Source organism: Buteo buteo, chromosome 2 (genome assembly GCF_964188355.1).
Source record: "Buteo buteo chromosome 2, bButBut1.hap1.1, whole genome shotgun sequence".
Lineage (NCBI taxonomy): Eukaryota > Metazoa > Chordata > Aves > Accipitriformes > Accipitridae > Buteo > Buteo buteo.
In genome coordinates this window covers 52,935,429-52,942,039 of record NC_134172.1, presented here as the reverse complement: position 1 = coordinate 52,942,039, position 6,611 = coordinate 52,935,429, and positions in this window count along the sequence as shown.

Genomic DNA, 6,611 nt, shown 5'->3' with positions numbered 1-6,611 from the left:
AGAGACCACGATGGGTGGATCAACAGAGGGAAGTAGACTGGAACAAAGATTACACAGAGACTAAGATCCATGGGGAAGGGAGCCTAAGACTGGGAATCAAAGAGTAGAGAAAGGATCCTGCGACTTAGTTGGCAGAGGACCAAACAGAGAAAGTAGAACAAGTCAATGGGGTTGGTAATCAGATCAGATTGGCATAGACTGGGTCACAGGACCAGTGTGAGAGGGGAAGAGATAAATACTTCCAAAAATGATGGCAGTGTGAAGGAAGTACTTGGACAGAGAAAATTGTGCAGGAAGAGTGATGGAAGGGCTGAGAAAAGACAGCAAAATGGAAGTACAAGAACAAAGAAGATAAATTGGATGAGGTGGATGGGATGAGGGTTCAGGGAGGAGACTTTGACAGGAATGCTGCAGTCCAGAAGGTCTATGTGGAAAGAAAGCAAAGGGTAGTGAGATAGATAAGGATCTGGCTGAAGAGATGGGGGAGAAATAGACTATGGCACCATATCATAAAAGCCTATTTCATAAAAAACCTGAACAATGTGGAACAATTAAGATACATGGGAAACCTTAATTAATTCTGGCATTTCCTGACTTACAAATAAGTGATTTTATACTTTTAAAAGCCATCTTTTAACACCATTTCCAGGTGTGCTTGTGAGTGCAAGAGTATTAAGTAAAAACAACAACAAAAGATTAACCAGTTTGTGTGTTTCAGCCCTTTCCACCTAAGATAAGAAAAAGACTAAAGCTTAAACTATGTAAGCACATTACATTTTTCTTTTAATCTTATGCTGCTGCTTTTATGTCCCATTTTTACTTATAATTGTTTATTTCAATAGATAATGCTGCGCAACATTTCTGTATATAGTCAATCAAATGACTGAATGGTTTTCTTCTGCTACAAGCTGAAACTCAAATATGCTTTCCCTTGCCATAGTCCATCACAGACTTAAAAACATCTTAAATGCAAAAAGGAATTCCTTTCATGAACATACATAGCATGATGTGTTGCCAACATAATAAATCATCTCTCTTTATATGCCTCACATATTTGTCACAAATAACTTTTTTTTCTCATTTTTCAGCTGTCAGTAGATTTGTAAGATGTCTTAGAATCTTTTGGATCTCCTCCAATGATTTGGGATCCCTTAAGGTATCTGGTACAGATTGATTTATTATAAAAAATATTATGCAGTTTATGCCTCTGAATAGCTCATGCTGTAGCAGTATGTTGGCTCCAGCAAATGATTAATAACAATATGGTTTCTACTGTACACTTATTGCCTACATACATGCAGCTATTGGAATGATATAGCATTATGAGTTCTTATGGCTAACCAGGGGCAAAAAGCATTCTTCTTTTCTATTTCTATAGCTTCCTCAACAGAAAACACTGAATGCTGAAAGCAAACTGAAAAAATTGCAAAAATCCAAAAATGAACCAGAAGGCAGAGAACAGAGAACTGAGTAGATAAACTTTTTCAAATTACTAATAATTTTCACCCCCTTTTAACACACTATTTCCCATTCCTCCATTCATTTTCCAAAAAGCTTTTTACCTGAAGCTTTTCAAATGATTCCTCCATTTGACAGACGCTCCTTCTAATGTTATAAAACCAAGTGAAACTTTTTCTTACCATGGATATTTTAGCTTTATAGGTGATTTCTTTAAAAATATATACAAATTCTAATGAAACATCTCTTCCTACATTTTACAGGTAATAGAGACAAATTAATTATCTGTAATACAGAAGTGTTGTACAAATATATAGCTAAAAGAAGTCACAAAATATTTACATTCCTTTCTCCAAAAAGTTGCCTTTTCAATTGTATTGATTTTAACTGTAATGATTACTTTTTCGTTGCAGAAAATATTTCAGAACAGAGTTTTCTGCAATGAGGTGTAAAAAAAGGCACTTCAGATGTACTCTAAGGAACTAGCTCAGCTCTTTTCAAAGTCTGGCTATTAGTATTCCAGTTTGTTGTTAGGTCCAACATGCCTAAGAAACGGGGGGAAAAAATTGTTCCTTTTATCCACAGCTGAGGTCTGTTTATCCAGTCCTACGGACTGAGAACATGCCCCATGAACCATGTATCTGCAATAACCACAGACAGTCACTGCCCTGAAAAGTCTACAGTCCAAAGAGATGAAGAGGAAAAGAAAGTGGACAAAGGTACAAGTAAAGGAAGAAGTGGGCCTAGCATAACTGAATGTGGTTTTATCATACAGTTTTTCAAAGGGCTGCTGTCTTCAGTCCACAAAATACAGCTGTGCATGTTACAGAACAAAAAGGTAGCATAGACAGTTTAGCAGCACCCTCTTGCACAGACACTACTAAAAGCATCTCAATCTGCTAGGATTGGTACTCAAAAAGTAAAGGCCTAAATAAATGTCATGCACTGATTTTCTATGGAAATATAAGATACAGACCCCTTATTTAAGAAAATAGATCCACTGATTTGGGATTACTTGTGAAGGCCAGAACAGCAATAGGTAGCGCTGCCTCAGGTAGAACCTGAAGAACATTCCAATGATGGGGTTTGTTGGTGGGAAATGCTGGTTCATCAAAGCTTAACTTGGATCCTCAGGATCATCCTGATTCAATGTGTCTCCACACTCAGTAAAGCAGGGGTAAAGAGAAAAACTTCCTAACAGTGTCACTGAAGTAAGATGCCTAAAGTTAAGCAGCAAAAGCACGTGTAGCTTTATTTTTACAACAACTAAAAACTTGTTAATAAATGGCTGTTGTATTCTATGAAGTTATTGAAATGTGCAAGTATTTTTCTTCTTGGCACATCAGACTGAGCCTGATATCTACAACCTTTATTCTAAACCACTCTTGGTGCAATGCTGGCAAACCTTTCTTCCAGGAATTTCATCTCAGTACAACTTCCTGACTTCTAGAAAAACAACTGTGACTTCTCTGCAGAAAACCTTATAAAAATTCATAAAGGGGGCACTCTGACAACCACCCATCTACTGGTTGCATAGGGGAGTACATCTCTGTTTTTTCAGGAAACACAAGGAAAGTCTCAGGCTCAGTCTGATGTGCCAAGAGAAAAATATTTGCACATTTCAATACTCTTCACAGAATAAAACAGCCATTTATTCACAAGTTTTTAGTTTGTGTGTTGTATGTGTACATGTATCATCTATATACACATGCATATACACAGATGCACATTATCATTGAATATGCATGTAGATAGATACACATAAAATATCATTGCACATTGTATAAAATATTGATTTTACCAGTGATAGAACTATTCTCTGAACTAAAACTTGACATCCATAGTTTTAAAACTAGCAATACTCCTCTCACTTCCCCCTTGAAAAATATTGATGAATCTGACTCTTTAAAGGTAGATCTGCATATGGTTGGGATACTTAGAATTTCCTTCAACATAAATGGTTTTGGTCAGTGATCTGAATGGCTCTGATGAGTCGGCGTCTAAAGGCTTTCACCAAAATGAAACAGATTATTAGTCTAAACCACTGCTAACAACTTAGAGTATGTGCTTTAAGGTAAGATAAAGTTACTCAATACTAAGCAAGAAGGTAGAGAAAATACTTCTTGCACCACTTATATATTAGGTCCACTATAACAAGTCTCACAAAGAACTAAATGATTCCAAACTTCCTTCTCCTCTCTCCTCCCATCCAACATACATTTTTAAAAGGCTGTGAATTATCAAAGGCTCAGCTCTTTGAAGAGAAAGAATGAATGAATACTAAAGTTTAAATCTTAAGCTCAGGTACCTTCCATCAAATGTGAGAAACCCCTGCGACCCACCAAACATATGGTCTAAAATTGGCCAAGTTCTGCACACTTAACAAAGTAGTTGTGCTGTTTAGTTTTGACCATTGATACGGAGCTTCCTGCTTCTCAAAGTGCTTCTTCACAGTAGTTGTTGTAGGGATAAAATCATAGATACATAAAATAATGTGGCTAATCAAATTCAGTATTCTGCACTCATAGCACAAAATTCTTTACTTAATATTTTTTGCAAAAAGACATCATAAGTACTTTCAAGCAACTAAATTATAACACATGAAACACATCCAAATCAGTATGAATTTATTGACAAGACACTGAATTCAAGGGAGCCTGAAAGCTCATTTTCTTTCTTCATGCCATAAAATAACAATACATTTAGCCTCCTAGATATATTATGAAACCCAGACAAATTTCCCCAAAGCAAGGACTGTATTATGATGTCTTTAATGTATTGCATCAGCAAGTTTGAGTACTTTCTACAACAGAGCATAAGTAAAACATATTTATCATGTCACTACTAAAATAGAGCACACAATAGATAAATTTTCAATCTGCTAATTCTAAAGCAGTGAAAAGTAAGTTCCCATTTATTTTCTTATTAAGGTACAGCATCAAAGTCTCAAAATGCAGTGAACTGGGGTGAAGAATAACATGGTATCTAAATTTTATGCACAGTAAGCATGTAGACTTGCCTGTCCAGGAGGACCCAGAACAGCATTTGAGTTGGTAACTACTTTGAACCATCCTACTGCAGGAGAAACTAGAGCAAATTTCTCAGCAAGAGAAATACATTCCCCTTAATAAAACCTTCTCAGGTAAACAAATATTCTCAAATGACAGTGGTATCTGGCAAGTATGTAGAGAGAAAGTGCTGGGGGGTGGGAGAGGGAGAGCATGCTTTCCCTCTTCATGTTGAAAACTCCAAATTACATTTTCAGTCAGCTTTTCCAAAGTAATTTAGATGCATTGGATCCTCTCAATGAGTTTCACCTGCATTAGACTTCACTTCTGAAGTCTAAATAAATGGTATTGTGGTGCTGAGGAGAGGACAGTCTAAATAACTTCCCAAGTCTGGCACTAAGTAACTGTTGTGTTTTAACTCCAGCCGGCAGCTAAGCACTGCGCAGCTGCTCGCTCACTCCTCCCCCACCCAGTGGGATAGGAGAGAGAATGGGGGAACAAAAAAGGTAAAGCTCGTGGGTTGAGATAAAGACAGTTTAATAGGACAGAAAGGAAAAGAATGATAATGATGATTATGATAATAATAATAATGACAGCAATAATAATAATAATAATAATAATAATAATAATAATGATAATAATAAAAGAATTAGAATATACAAAACACTGATGCACAATGCAATTGCTCACCACTTGCCAACAGATGCCCAGTTAGTTTCCGAGCAGCGATCTCCCCCCAGGCCAACTCCCCCCAGTTTATATACATGACTTCACATGGTATGGAATACCCTGTTGGCCACTTTGGGTTAGCTGCCCTTGCTGTGTCCCCTCCCGACTTCTTGCTGGCTGGACATGAGAAGCTGAAAAAACCTTGACTTTTAGTCTAAACACTACTTAGCAACAACTGAAAACATCAGTGTGTTATCAACATTATTCTCATACTAAATCCAAAACATAACACTATACTAGGTACTAGAAAGAAAATTAACTTTATCTCAGCCGAAACCAGGACAGTAACTTCAGCACTTTTCAGATTATTTTTAATTTGAAAACCAACACCTAAAATATTCCATAAACAGTAGAGGAGCAGGGGCATGTGCTACTTAATTTCAAAAGACAAAGCACAAGATGCAAAAGGAAATAACAATTCTTGTCACAGCCTGTGCTCTTGCTTTTATTCTTGTGTCAACTTAAGCATAAACGTTTAAGTTTTTCAAAGCTAAATAAGTGGCTTAGCTATCTTATTCTCCTTAGTCCTGAGTGACACTGTATGACTAGATGTCCCAATCAGCTTTGAAAAACCTCACATACCATAATTACAATTCTGACAGCTATTTTCCTCTGGATCCATAATATTAAAATGCAATCAGAATATGATCATTCCACCGGATTTTTGTTTACACAGTATTGTACCCTGGCTGAGAATAACCTGATATTTTATGACAGCATAACCTGATATTTTATATACTTGTATTTTTCATAGTTTCCATGATTTGGAAGTTTCCTCCATGAGGCTGCAGGCAAAACTATTAATCAGCATCAAATGAATGATAGATTCATACCTGTCAGTATCCCAATGCCTTTTTTTTTTTTTTAAAAAAAAAAAGGAAGTTCTTTAAATGTGCCTGTTTGATTTATTTGTTCCTCACAGTTATATGCAGTTACAACACATTGTTGATCGTTTTCATCATTCTTATTATTGCATACAGAATATCTGAACATGCTCCCATTGAAGCAAAAAGGAGTCTGCCACTTATTTCAATCAAATCATGTTCAGGCATAAACCTAGCAGCAAGACTTAATATTGAACATATGTATTGGCACTTAAGACTCATCATCTTTTTATACTGAACAGCATTACTACTAATCATTACTTGTGTGTCTGAAGGAGCTCGTCAAAGCCAGGCTTTAACAACAAGAACAAAGTTGCATGGTATCAGGACTAGTCCTAAGAATTTTGCCAAAAGCTTCTGTCACCATGACTTTGAATATCATATATCCCAACCTCCAAACTGGGTACCATTCTGACGCAATGCTACCTGCAGCTTTTCCTTAGAAGGAGCATATCAAAAATATCAAAATTGCTTTCATATTGAGTCTGGCTGGGATGGCATTAACCTTCTTCACAGCAGCCCATATGGTGCT